A 15,095-nucleotide genomic window follows, 5' to 3' on the forward strand; every position below is an offset into this window, starting at 1 on the left:
TTTTACACTTCCCTTGTTTTGGAACTAGTAAAATCTCATATAACCGCTGGGCGTAGTGGTGCACACCTTTAATCCCAGCACTCAGGAGGCAGAGGCAGGTGGATTTCTGTGAGTTCGAGGCCAACCTGGTCTACAAAGTGAGTCCAGGACAGCCAAGGCTACACAGAGAAAACCCTGTGTCAAACACTCTCCCCCCAAAACATATATCATATAACCATGTGCACAGTGGAATGTGTCATGGGCCACTCCTATTTGTCTTCAGGGTAAATGAGCTCTCCTTGGCTTTGACATGAGAGCTGTTGCGTCAGCAGTTCCTGACACACTCACTACACAGTGGGCATGCTAGGACAGGTCCTCTCCCATGTACCCTCTCGCTAGTCAAACCCACGGCAATGGAAGGAACCATACTGCACCTCAGTGCTGTGGAAGATAAGGATGAGTGAGAACAAACTGCAGATCAGGCTGATCTGGCCCCAGTGTCAGCTCCACTTCAGCCCCAAGCATTCAAACTTTGGAGAACAAAGCACATTCCAATCACCGCAGCCACCCCTCTCCCACTTGCTAGGACCATGTGCCAGCGTGGCTGATCCCAACACTTGTCTCTGAAGTCCACCTGAATCTAGATCTGAGACCATGCTGCTTGAGTTGGTTTTCCCCCTGCCACTTTTACCGACTTCTATCTAGATCTATAGTCCTGTTAAGTCATTAGTGGCCCCTCCCCCCCCCCCCCCCCACCAAGGTACAGTCTTCTTCTCTTCCGTTCTAGCATTCATTTGACTTACAAGGATAACAGGATGTGACCTACTCAGCCACAAAAAGACACCCAATGTCTATAGTAAACGTTTCAAGACCCATGCATGTGTGCTGGTAAGGCAGTTCAGTGGGTAAAGGTGTCTACTGCCAAGCACGATGACCTGAGTTCAATTCCTGGAATACACACACAGCGGAAGAGGAGCACTGACTCCAACAAGTTGTCCTGTGACCTCTACATGTGTGCATTGCATGTGTGTGTAAGCATGTGTGCACACAGATACATACACAAACTAAATAAATCTAAAAATTTGTTTTTAAAATCCACCCACAGGGGTCTAGACAGATGGCTCAGTGGTTAAGAGCATTTGTCACTCCTGCAGAGGACCCAAGTTCAATTCCCAGAACCCACACAGTGGCTCATAACTATCCATAAATGCAGTACCAGGGATACTTGCCCTCTTATAACTGCCAAGGGCACCAGACACACACATGCAGGCAAAACACACATGCACATAAAATTAAACAATAAAAGCAAAATTAAAGTATCCATATGGAACAGCGAGGGGAAGGCTGAGTCCCTGAGAACCGTTCCTATCAGAACGTAGGATCGAGCCGCCTCCATCTGGCTCTTGTTCCCGCTCCATCACTGTGTCGCCAGAGTTCACACAGGCTCTTTGTCTCACTAACTGGTCTTAAGAATTCCAAAGGCCTGTGCTGAGACTCGAGCCAAGGCCACCGGCACCAGGACAGATGATCTGGTGGCTGATGGGAAGGGGTGGGAAGTGCCTTTCTCCAAGATGTCCCAGTTAAACATGTGCTATTTGCATTCAGAAGGCCAGTATATTTTACCCCAGAAGAAAAAGAGATGAGTTACTTTTGACCAAAAAGTTAGCCAGTCACGGATGGCGGCTGGCTGCAGCCCAGTGTGGACGGGAAACCCTCCAACCCCAGCAAGCACAAGACCTTTCTCAGTAATTCCAGCTGGTGCCAATCATTTACCCTGGCCCTGGCCTTCCACCAGCTGGCAATCAACTGGCCACTGTGCCTACTCTCTTCTACCTGATCACCCCCATTTTACACATGAGAAACTACCTCCAAGCCACCTGGTAGGCAGAGACATGATTCAGACCAGAACCCCCAAATCTTGAGCCCTCATACTTGTTAGGGCTTTGGTACCTTTCACCATGGCTATGGGCGCCATCCCCTTTGCAAGGAGTGAGCCCAGTGTGAGGAAAGCCACTGCTCTGCAGAACCAAAAGGGCTGACACTGATGGAAGAACGCCATGCACCTGGGGTAAGACAGAAATGCTACCTGAGGGCAATGGCTTCCCAGCAAGACCCACATCATGGCCTAGAGTTAGGGACCACGAAAGAATGTGTGTATTTAGGTCCTAAATCCCAGCATCCAGAATGTTATTATATATGAGGATACATTTTTTAAAATAATAATTGTAAGCCGGGCGGTGGTGGCACAACCTTTAATCCCAGCACTCGGGAGGCAGAGGCAGAGGGATCTCTGTGAGTTCGAGGCCAGCCTGGTCTACAAAGCGAGTCCAGGACAGGCAAGGCTACACAAGAGAAACCCTGTCTCAAAAAACAATAATAATAATAATAATAATAATAATAATAATAATAATAAGAAGAAGAAGAAGAAGAAGAAGAAGAAGAAGAAGAAGAAGGCTAGAGAGATGATGTCTCGGAGGTTAAGAGCACTGTCTGTTCTTCCTAAAGGCCCTGAGTTCAATTCCCAGCAACCACAGGGTGGCTCACAACCATCTATAGTGAGATCTGGTGCCTTCTTCTGGTGTACAGACACACATGCAGGGAAAATACTGTATAAATAACAAATAAATAAATCTTTTTAAAATAATTGATGATGATGATGAAGGTAAAACTAGACTTTTACAGTGGGACACAGACCTCACACACAAGACTCGTGAGGCTACACGGAGAAGACACAGACACATGATAACAGGACTAGCTCCTTCTCTGTTGCTGTGATAAAAGACCAAGAGCAAGGCCCAGCTATAGAAGGTGGGGTTTATCCACGCTAATGGCTCCAGAGGAGGAGACCATACTAGTGGGGGAGGCATGTCAGCAACCTAAGAGATCACACCTTCCCCTGCAAACAAGAAAGCAGAGTTCAAACTAGAACTTGAGTAAACATAAACTCCCAAAGCCCTCCCCAGTGACGTACTTCCTTTAGCCAGACTCCACCCTCCAAAAGTTCCAAGACCTCCCCCCAAATAGCACCACAAATGGAGAGGACCAAGTATTGAAATACATGGGGGGAGGGAGGGGTTCTTGTTCAAATCACCACTAGGACGTTCTGAGAAGATGGCTAAGCTTGCAGAAGGCATGAGCTCCCTTTGACCTTAGACTTAAAGCCTCTAGGACTTTAAGCAAACGTGTGTCTGTTATCTAAGCCACATGGTCCAAGGCATTTTCCTAGGACAGCCTGGTAGTTGACCACAGCCACCCACACCCCAGCCTCTGATGCTTCTTGTTGAGGCATCTGCCATAGTACCAAAGGGCACTAACATGGTGCCACTGGCCCAAGCTCCCAGAAAGATGGCACTGGGAGTTGGAGAGAGATGGCTCTGGGGTTTGGTGCTGGATTTTTCCTCTCTCCACACTATCCGTGATGCTACACTTGTTTGATATACCTTGAAGTGCTGAGCTAGGAACCGGGCAGGCCAGGGGTGCTCAGTGAAGCTCCTTTAATGTTGCTGAGCGTGAAAACACACACATTCCATTTATAGCCAAATATCAATGATTTTGCTGCTTGTTCAAGCCACTGGGAGTGGAAGTGGGATAAAAGCGATGTCTGAAACCTTGCTCCTTTTCTGTCCAGCCCTAACAAGGCCAGAGATGGAAACCAAGTGTGCGGACGGAGCCCTTTCCTTCACCGTGTGACCCCTAAGACACACTTCTGACCCCAGCAGGTCCCCAAGCCTCTCTAACTCCTCCACCCGTTTGATGTTTATTTAATCTTTGACCCAGCAGCTACTTCCACCTCAGAACTTGACATTCTCTGGAAAGAATGGTCTGGGCTCTGGATTGCTCTCTCCCTCTCCCTCATTTCTCCTACTGTCAAAGCATATAGACCATCCTTTGTTGGGAGCAGTAAATTTGACCTATCCCAGGGTTAGGAAGTTACAGAAATCAAGAAACCAGAAAAACAATAGAAAAGGGCTCAGTGGGCTGTGAATTTCTAAGCATTTCTGTCTTCTTTATACAAATAAAATTACTTTTTTCCCTACCTTGCTTTGGAATGACCCCAGAGTAAACCCAAGATCATTTGCATAGCTGTCATTAAGTCTCCTTGACCCACCAAGACTCTAAGGCCCACTGTCAGACAAGCGTGTTGAATACTGCCATTCTGCCCAGTATTTCAGGCTGAATGTCTCAGGGGGTGGGGCTCTCCATCCCTGAGGGGGGCGGGGCTGTCCATGCCTGTGGGGGCGGAGCTGTCCATCTCTGAGGGGAGCAGGGCTGTCCATCCCTACTCAGCCTCACCAGCCACCAGCAGGCAGCTTATTCTCTGCTTCTGTTCAGCCAGGTAGTGGGCAGCACGAGCCTTGTACAGACCAGTTCCCCCTCACGTAAGGGATCCAGTTCCCCCTCACGTAAGGGATCACAGATGAGCAAAACCTCACTGTAAGTGCAACAGCTGTTTCCTGCCCCCGCCTCCCAGCTCTAGCTGGCAATGTCTGTGGCTCAGGTGTGTATAAACTGTCACCTTTATGGGTGACAAGAAGGAACCACAGTAGGTCCATCCTCAATAGGAAGAGAAGAAATCATACCAATGTGATGGCCAGTACCAAAATTCTAGCCGCTACTTGTGTGTGTAAATACACTTAAATTTATTTAAAACTCAAATCTTACTCCATCTTTTTTTTTTTTTTTTTTTTTTACAAAATGTAAACATTTGTGCTATTTTTAAATAGAATATACCTATATTTATCATGGCACTATTTATAATCCCTATTGTATGGAACCAGTATAAATACTTACCAGCACGTCAATGATTAAGAAAATATGGCATATATACATGAGTGGAATATTATGCAGCCATAAAGAACACAGTCATGTCATTGGCAGGAAAACAGATGAAACTAGAAGTCATTAGTAAGCAAAACCAGTACGATGCAGAATGACAAATATTGCCTGTTCTTTCCATGTGTCAACTGAAAATTTTAAGTGACTACCTGAAGTACCAGGACTATTTATAAAATAAGAAGACTAAGGGGAGGAGGGAGAAAGGTGGACGATGAGAGGGGGTAGTTGGGATCCCAATATATGCAATGTCAGTGAGTTAAATTAACACGCATCATCATCGTTTTAAAACCATACACTTGTAAAAGAAATTGTTAGGACAGAAGTTTGATACCAACTAAAACTCTAACCCATAACAAATCCCTAAAGGTATTTACAGACAGGTTTCAGGATCCCTCTTTACCCACTGAGATCAAACAAGGTCACGCTTAAACTGACTCTCAGCTTTCCAAGACTTCGGCCCTCCCCCTTGAGACTCTGGACCTCCTGTCTTTTTCACCCCTGATGGTCTGTCACTCACACAGGCCTCCCTGGGACCCAGGGACGGCTGCCTCTGTCTTCTCCGGCTTCCTCAGACCCTCTGGGACGAGCTTCGATTCTAGATGAATGGGATGGATGTGGGACAATCTTATCTCCCTTCCCCCTTGGCTTGATGACTCCTTGGGTGGCCTCCCTCCTCTTACAACCATCACAGGACAAGAACCAGAGGCCCGAATGCAGCAGAAAGAGTCCTGTGCAGCAACAGTCTTTCACCGGGTGGAAAGCAATGGCCCAGAGCATCTCTGAGGGCCCTGTGTGGCCAGTTCAACTCAGCCCTCCTGTCCCACTCTGTCTGTGCCCAGCCTCCTCCCTCTCTCCCACACACCCTCTCTTCATGTGAGGTAACCTTGATGAGACACCAGCTTATCCACCCACCACCCAAAGCCTCTAAAGCTCAAGTCTAGAAAGCCTCTACGCCTAAGTTAGGGTGTCCCCATACCTCTACACCTAAGTTAGGGTGTCCCCATACCTCTACGCCTAAGTTAGGGTGTCCCCATACCTCTCTTCAGACCTGTCACATTCAAGAGCACCCATCTCTCTCTCTCTCTATGACTTGCCAGTCAATGGAAAGATGAAATCACCAAACACAAGAAAACTATGAAGCCAAACCCAAAAGGCCGTTACGACCAGAGTCTTCCCAGGCTCTCCTTACTGAACCAGAGGCCATTGTTATGCCTCCTATGCTGGGCAAACGTTAGAAGCCTTTGGGGGCTGGTTAAAAGCAATTAGATCACTGTTCCACTTGGTGGAAATGCTTTGATACAGCGTTATGGTCAGCATCGCGTAGCAAACTTACAATGGTTCAGGAACTTTGAATGACCATCAGGGAGCCGTCCACAGTGAAGGAAAGGCTCTAGAAAGCTCTCCACGCCAGCATTTGCTTCTGCCTCTTCAAACCCAGCTCACCATGGCCTGAAAGATGCCTTCCTTTCTCCGTCACCCAACCCAACTGAGCTCCTGTTACCCCGCACTCAGCCTACCAGTTAGTTCATTCACCTTCCACCTTAATACGGGTTCTGGGGATCAAACTCAGGTCACCAGGCTTGCACAGCAAAGTGCCTTTACCCCCTGGAACCATCTCCCTGGCCCTTGAGCTCAATTTTGGGGAGCCTGGCCAGGAAAGGAAAATGCTTTACCTTGTAGGCAAACTCAAAAAATGTTGTCTCCGTTAATTTGGGTTTCTATGTCCTTCTAACTCAAACTATTTTCCTACGTGGATAGGAGGAGCTATCGTTCCATTTAGAGCCCTAGAGAACTGTGAGATCCCTACAGGCTTCCCTGGTGTAAGCTGGTGGTGCCAGACCAGTCATGGGTGTGTGTGTGGCGGGGGGGGGGGGGGGGTAGCTCATGGCCTCCACTCTCGGGACTCAGCCCTATCTCTGCACTTGGTATGAGAAAAAATTTTCTACTTGGGCTGATCTCATCTGGTCTCAGCAGAACTAAGAAAAGAAGTTCCTCAGAACCTATCCCAGTGTGTGCATCCCCAGCAGGACCTAACACTCACATTGGTAGCCCATGAGGAGCACTGGAGGAAAGGAAAACGCCAGGCATCTTTGTGTGTGGTCTGTGGTATTTCCTCCACGGCTTTCCCATTGCACTGAGAAAGCACAGGTACTTGGAACACATGCCATCCCAGCTACACAGCTGTCTCGTGGGGGTTAATACAGGCTGCCAATTTTTTTTTTTCAACCATATCACCCCACCCCCAGCCCCAGCCCCACCCCCAGCCCTCTCCCATGTGAAGCTGGAGGTCCCTGGATTCTTTATCAAAAATACTTTCCCAGACTCCCCTTCCAGCAGCTGTTTTTTATCTTGAGAGCGGGTTGCCCTTTGTCTCTAGGGCTGGACAGCATCAGACCTGACATGCACTGCAGTCTGACAGTCGCCTTAGCACAGGCTCCTCCAGGGTAGTGGGGAAAGGGGAGAGCGCCAGGAGACCACCCACCACCAATATCACACGGCAAGCTCGCTGCCACCTCCACCAAGGGGACCTTTGCAAGCCAATTGTTGCCCTGGCCCCCCCTTATGACGACTCAGAAGGCAGACATGCAGTCTGATGGGCCCCAAACCTTCCTGTTGTCCCCCCACAAGTTCTCATTCAGGCACCTTGACTTCCCAGTCACCTACCAATTGGCTCAACAACAATGAAACTGGAAGGGGCTGTTTTTTAATAGAATTGCTAACATCCTTTTGAAAAGAAAGTAACAACTCCTTATAGAAATAAATTGCTTTATAACTTTGGGGTTTTAGCAGGCTTCCTTTTCTCTGATCGTTGTAATGTGACAAGTAAGAAACAGAACAGAAGGGTTGGAGCTGTGCTTAGGGTTGTGTCTGATTGAGAATTAGGAACTCGTCTCTCTTTTGCCTTTTATTGTGTCCATCCCACCAATGAATCACAAACAGAACCAGAGGGAGCAACGGCAGGGACCCTCCAAACTCGTGCAACCAAGACTGTGCATCCACAGGCACATGCACACTTCACCACTTATGGCAGAAAGGGCTTGGGAAGAGCCAGAGACCTGATGCTTAGAGTTCAGTTTCTGTTGGTTTGGTTTTTCGAGACAGGGTTTCTCTGTGTAGCCTTGGCTGTCTTGGACTTGCTTTGTAGACAAGCCTGGCCTCGAACTCACAGAGATCCACCTGCCTCTGCCTCCTGAGTGCTGGGATTAAAGGCGTGCGCCACCACACCTGGCTTGGAGTTCAGTTTCTGGTACTACACAATATTGTGAAATGCCATTGAGCTACACGTGTGTATTTGATGTCCATAAAACAATACAGAAAATGCAGTTAGCTGCCTTTTATAATTGTCTATAAATAAAGTGTGTAAGCCTCGGTGCGGAAGGTGTGCGCTGTTACACTATTAGTGGCCATTTCTGGCTACTTGGGGCTCATTTTATTCTGTGTTTCCATTTCCTGGGCTTCCATGTTGTTCACTTTTCAGACACTGGCTCAGGCCTTCCAGGTTGTTCTCCCGCATACTGTGTAGGAGGGTGCCCTGGACTTCTGATCTTCCTTTCTCTGGCCTGCAGTGTTAGAGCACAGGCACCCAGCAGCAGGCTGGGACTGTGCTGTACTGGGTATTGAACCCAGGACTCCGTGTATGATAGGGAACCCCTGAGCTAGACCTGGGTCCCCATGTCTGGTTTGTGTACAGCAAAGTGTATTTCTTATGTAATTTATGAGGGTTGTGAGATTATTTTTCCAGGCAGCCTATGTATGGTTAAAGAAAAACACATTTACACCTGAGATGGGCACACTTTACAGTGTGAAAACAGTGTGATGGTAATTCTTGGTTGTCACCTTGATGACACTGAGAATTAGCTAAAACCCAAGCAGCTGGGTATGCCTGGAAGGGACTTTTTCCCCTCAGTTAAATCATTCGAAGTGGGAAGACCCACTTTTAAAGCAGATCTCTTCTGGTGGGAAGATGCGCCTTTAACCCAGATCTTGTGAGATGCAGAGCTCCAGCATTAACCTGGGCCATGCCTTCTTGCCAGCAGCCTGTATAAAGACATGGAAGGAGGAAGCCTGTTCTTTGCCTGCTTGTTGGCGAGGCAGTCCTTCACTGGCATTAGAGCCGACTTCTTCAGGATTCTTGCCGATAGTGAAGACCGGCCGAGGCATCCAGCCTGTGGACTGAGCAACTGCTGGACTCTTGGACCTTCTGTTGGTAGACAGCCATTGTTGGACGAGCTGGTCCACAGCCTGTAAACCTTTGTGTAGGGGTGTGGGTGTGGGTGGTGGTGGAGAGGGAGAGAGAGAGAGAGAGAGGGTGGGGAGAGAGAGAGAGAGAGGATGGAGAGAGAGAGAGATTTTCATCCTATATCAGCTTTCCTCCTCCAGAGGACCCTGACTAATGCACACAGCCTTCCCAGTTTCTCTTACCATCATTGGTCAAAGCTAAGCATGTTCCCCAGGCTGGCTGATGTCTCCCTTCAGCGAATGTTTAGGAAACAATTTGTCATCAACACCACATTTTTTCTGTCTTATTTATTGTGTTGGGATTGCTTCACATGACCCTGCTCAGACATAAAGCAAAATGGCTGTGCTCTCTACTAGACAGAACCGCAGTTCCTCTAACACAGCCAGCTGAACCGTCCCTCCTTCCTCAGAGGCAGCTGCAAAGCCTTGTCCCCTCGGTCGGTTTGATCCTCCGAGCTGCGGCACCTTCTCTGATCCATCCTGACTAGATTTTATCCCACAGCCCAAAGGAGAGTCTTTCATCACTTGAGCTCAGAAGTCTTCAGACTCCACTCTGGCTGGAAAAGCATTTGTTCAAAGAAGTTCCCACTCTGAGGCAAGGTGGAGGGTGACAAACACGCGGATGACAGGGACAGTGTGAGTCTGTCGTGTTGCTTAATTATGTATGAAACTTCCTCTTCCACTGTGTAATGTGTCCCAAATTTGGACAATAAACTTTTTAGTCCTAAGTGCAGGAGCAGCACTGCAGGGGTGCCCTTGTGCTCGGGGACTTGCACCTTTCATTACGTGTGTTGTGGTCCATGCTAATCTCATCTGGGTTTTTTCTGAAAGGATTCTGAACCTCTTGCTTTCTAAAGTAGACAATGACCCGGGGCATTTCAGACTGGTGCCTGGGTGCATTTTGAATATGCTTGTAACTGCCCACCAGTAGCAGGTCAATTCAAACGCTTATGTCAGAGAGGGAAAATTAATGTGAATGAGGCATCCTTAGTGAGGAAAACTAAGCAAGCCAGGCAAGGCTCCTCATTCACAGACCATCTCCCCCACACTGGCTCTCTGAAGAGCGGCATCAAGACCAGATTCTCCTAGGCTTCCCTTCAGAGAGAGAAAGGCAGCCCCTGTTGCCTTGGAGACGGTGCCCAGCAGGCTGGCGTCACGAGACTTTGCGGGTCCTGCTCCAGGACTGACAGCCAGTGCTGACTAATTCAGTGTGACTTGGTTATGGCTTTGTTGGGGACACAATGATGGAGGGGAAAGAACAGGGGAACTTGGGCACGTGGAATGACCGTAACAAGATAGCTCTCTTTAACAGAGCAAGTTGTGTCAAGAGAAATCACTAGCGTGTTTTGACAATCATGATGGTGACTGAAACATTGGAGACCGGAGACGCTGGGAAACAAAGCACTCACGTGGCTGTGTTTGAGTTCTATTCAGAATCCCATGAAGCCGACTCAAAAATATCTTCAAGACCGGCAATGCCACCTGCCAGCCAGCAGCAGCGTGGTTAGCACTTCTATTCCGAACCTCTTTTTTCTGGTCTCCGGCTCTAATAAGCAGGCTATGGTCGATGTCCACCAGGACACAAGTGCTTCATGGGAATCTCCGCCTGCCCAGGTGTGGTTTCCACTTCAAATCAGTATCAGCTGAGTGGCTCTTCTCTGAGACGCTTGGGGAAAGAACTGTTTGATGTTTCAGATATGTTTAGGTTTTAAAATCTTTACCTGGGGAACGAGAGCAGAGGCTGAACAGGAGATCAATACCACTGCCATACGCATCTTCTCTACACTGAGCGGAGGTAATGCTGCACGGTAATTTTAGCCCTCCAGCGTTCTCACTGTGACCTATCACGTGACACTGGCTGTTGAGGTTACGTTCGTGGGGTTATGTTACACCTCAGAAAGGTCTTTCTTTTTTTCAGAGTTTAGGCTTTCATGGTAGTAACACTGAACCTTCACTTAATTAAAACAAATATAGCAGGGCCCCGAGAGAAGCCATACAGCAAAGGTGTCTGCTGACAAGCCTGACCACTAGAATTTGACCCTGGAGACCCAGGAGAGAACTGATTCCTACAAGTTGTCTTCTGAGATCCACACACGTGCTGTAGCATGCACCCACCACCACCACCACACACATATAAACAAACACACACACACTAAACTTTATAAAAAGTAACATAACATTTTCTACTTCTTTTTAAAAGTAAATTTGAGAAGTCACTTTACAGGTAATTTGAGTCCAATTCCTCCTTACACAGTCGAGGACACCAATGCTGGGAGATGAGAGGCCAAGGATACAAGTGCATATCTGTCAGAGGCGTGACAGGAGCCGGACCACAGAGCTCCAGGCTCCTCTGGTGGGATCTCACAGAGCCAGCTTTGCCTCTGCAGTCACGTTGAGCATAATTTAATCCACGAATGCAAATGTGTGTGTCAGCAAATGGAAACGTGAAGCACAGGCCGTCCTCAGTACCCACCCACAGGGGTCTCTGCTATAAAGTGGCATTATGCTTTGCACATAACTGAGGCACATCTGCTTATACTTTAAGTTACCTCTCAATTACTTTTGATTCCCAACACAATGTAAATGTTATGCAAATACTGTTATATGCTATTGTTTAGGGACTAACAATGAAAAGGAATCTACAGATGTTCAGTACAGTTACATTTTTTTTTCAAGTACTTGTGGAAAATGGACAGAGTGTATGTGAAAGGGGGGAGAGACAGAGACAGAGAGAGACATAGGAGAAAGACAGAGACAGAGAGAGGGAGAGAGAGGAAGGGAGGAGCAAGGGAGGGAGGGAAGGAGAGACAGAGACAGACAGAGACATAAGGGAGAGAGAGAGACAGAGAGAGCGAGGGAGGGAGGGAAGGAGGGAGCGAGGGAGGGAAGAAGGGAAGGAAGGGGGGAGGGAGGGAAGGTGAAATGACACCACCACAGTGGAGGCCAGAGTTCAACGTTGGGTGTGGTCATCTTCCTTGTTTTTACATTAAGACCAGGTCTCTCACTGGGACCTGGGGCTCACCAGTGAGGCTAGCTTGACTGGCCATTGAGCTTGGAGCTCCTCCTGTCTCCACCTCCCCAGTGCGAGGGTCACAGGCACTCATGGCCAGCCCCTGCCATGGGGCCCAGGGTCCTTATGCTTTCAAGGCTAGCCGAGCTCTCTCCCCAGTCCCTCCCATACCTTGCAAAGGGCCCTCTAACCTCATGCTGGTGTAAGCTGTCCATGCACTTGCATTTTGGAAAGTGGACTAGCTGAAGGTGCTTTTGGAAGTCCTGTTACTTGGCAGTAAAGCACTGCCCCCCTTGGCCTTCCAAGGAAACTCGAGACAGGGAGATGAATGGAGACTCCCAAGGCCTCTTAGAAGCTAGGCCTTTTAGTGGGGTGATTAGAAGAGCGTCTCCATGTCCCCTACAGCTAGAGTCACCCCCCTATCCTCCCAGGAGCCTACCCTGTGGCAGGACTCCAGCTTATCTCAGTGATGCCCTCCCCCTCAGTTTCCCTCCTCTCTCCCACCCAAGGTCTCCCTACATCTGATCCCTATCCTCTTTCTCCTCCCACACCTTCTCCCACCCAGTTCCCTCTCTTCATCCACTTCGGTCGTCTATTCTGCTTCCCCTTCTGAGGGAGGGATTCCAGCATCCTCCCTTGGGCCCTCCTCACTACTTACCTTGCCTGGGTCAGTGCACTGTAGTATGGTTGTTATCCTGTACTATACATATAGGGCTAATATGCACTGATAAGTGAGAACATACTATGTCTCTCTGGGTCTGGGTTATCTCACTCAAGGTGATCTTTTCTAGTTTCATCCATTTGCCTGCAAATTGCATGGTTTTCTTGTTTCTAAAAGCCGAGTAGTATTCCATTTTGTAAATGTACCCAGTTTCTTTATCCATTCTTCTATTGAGGGCCATCTGGGTTGTTTCCTGTTTCTGGCTATTATGAATAGGCTGCTATGAACATAGTTGAGCAAGTGTCCTCACGGTATGGTGGAGCATCTTTTGGGTATATTCCCAGGAATGGAATAGCTGGGTCTTGAGGTAGCATTATTCCCATTTTTTTTAGAAAGTGCCAGATTGATTTCCCAAGTGGTTGTACAAGTTGCACGCCCACCAGCAATGGAGGAGTGTTCCCCTTGCTCCTCATCCTCACCAGCATGTGCTGTCACTTGAGTTTTTGATCTTAGCCATTCTGAAGGGTGTCAAGATGGAATCTTAGAGCCATTTTGATTTGCATTTCCTTGACGACTAAGGACATTGAGCATTTCTTTAAGTGCTTCTTGACCATTAGAGATTCTCTGTTTAGCTTTGTACCCATTTTAAGTTGGATTATTGGGTTTGTTGGTGTTTAATTTCTTGAGTTCTTTATATATTTTGGATATGAGTTCTCTGTCAGATGTGGGATTGGTGAAGATCTTTTCCCAGTCTGTAGACTCCCATTCTGTTCTACGGACAGTATCCTTTTCCTTGCAGAAGCTTTTCAGTTTCATGAGCTCCCATTTATCAATTATTGATCTTAGTGCTTGAGCTGTTGGTGGTCTGTTGAGGACATTGTCTCTTGTGCCAATGAGTTCAAGACTGATTCCCACTTTCTCTTCTATTAGATTTAGTGTTTCTGGTTTTATGTTGAGGCCTTTGATCCACTTGGACTTGAGTTTTGTGCAGGGTGGTAAATATGGATCTATTTGCATTTTCTACATGCAGACATCCAGTTAGATCAGCACCATTTGTTAAAGATGCTTTCTTAGCCAGGCTGTGTGGGTGCATGCCTTTAATCCCAGCACTCGGGAGGCAGAGGCAGGTGGACCACTATGAGTTGCAGGCCAGCCTGGTCTACAAAGCGAGTCCAGGACAGCCAAGGCTACACAGAGAAACCCTGTCTCAAAAAAAAAAAAAAAAAAAGATGCTTTATTTTTTCATCATATGGTTTTGGCTTCTTTGCCAAAAATCAAGTGTCCACAGGTGTGTGGTTTATTTCTGGGGCTTTGATCAATCAAGCAGTCTGTATGCCAATACCATGCAGTTATTATTGCTGCTGCTCCATAGTACAACTTGAAATCAGGGACGGTGATACCTCCAGAAGTTCTTTTATTGTACAGGATTGTTTTAGTTGTTCTGGCCTTTTGCTTTTCCACAAGAAACTGTGACTTGTTCTTTCAAGGTCTGTAAAGGATTGTGCTGGAATTTTGAAGGGAATTGCATTGAATCTGTAGATTGCTTTTGGTAAGATAGTGTTTTTTTTTAATATGTGAGTCATACCAGTCCATAAGCATGGGAGATTTTTCCATCTTCTAATATCTTCTTCAATTTCTTTCTTTAGAGACTTGAAGTTTTTGTCACATAGGTCTTTTGCTTGTTGATTAGAGTTACACCAAGGTATTTTATATTATTTGTGGCTATTGTGAAAGGTGTTGCTTCACTAATTTCTTTCTCAGCCAGATTATAATTTGTATAAAGGAGAGCTACTGGTTTGTTTGTTTGTTAAAGTTAATTTTGTAACCAGTCACTTTGCTGAAGGTATTTATCAGTTGTAGGAATTCTCTGTTAGAATTTTGGGGGGTCACTTATGCACCCTATCACATCATCTGTGAATAGTGATACTTTGAGTTCTTCCTTTCCAACTCATACCCCTTTGATCTCCTTTAGTTGTCTTATTGCTCTAGTTAGAACTTCAAGTACTACATTGAGAAGATACAGAGAGAGTGGGCAGGCTCGTCTTGTCCCTGATTTTAGTGGGATTGCTTTAAGTTTCCCTCCATTTAATTTGATGTTGGCTATAGGCTTGCTTTATATTGCCGGAAGTGACCACTTCCTAGCCAGGCAGGACTTCCAGTCCAGGGAGGAGACACCAACACAATCACAAAACCTTCGACCCAAAATTTACCCTGCCTACAAGATGTGCAGGCATAAAGATGGAACAGAGATTGAGGGAATGGCCAACCAATGACTGGCCCAAACTGAGACCCACCCCATAAGAAACAGACAACCCCTGACACTGTTAACAATACTCTCCTATGCTTGCAGACAGGAGTCTAGCATAACTG

Source organism: Acomys russatus, chromosome 8, assembly GCF_903995435.1.
Source record: "Acomys russatus chromosome 8, mAcoRus1.1, whole genome shotgun sequence".
In the NCBI taxonomy this organism is placed as follows: Eukaryota; Metazoa; Chordata; class Mammalia; order Rodentia; family Muridae; genus Acomys; species Acomys russatus.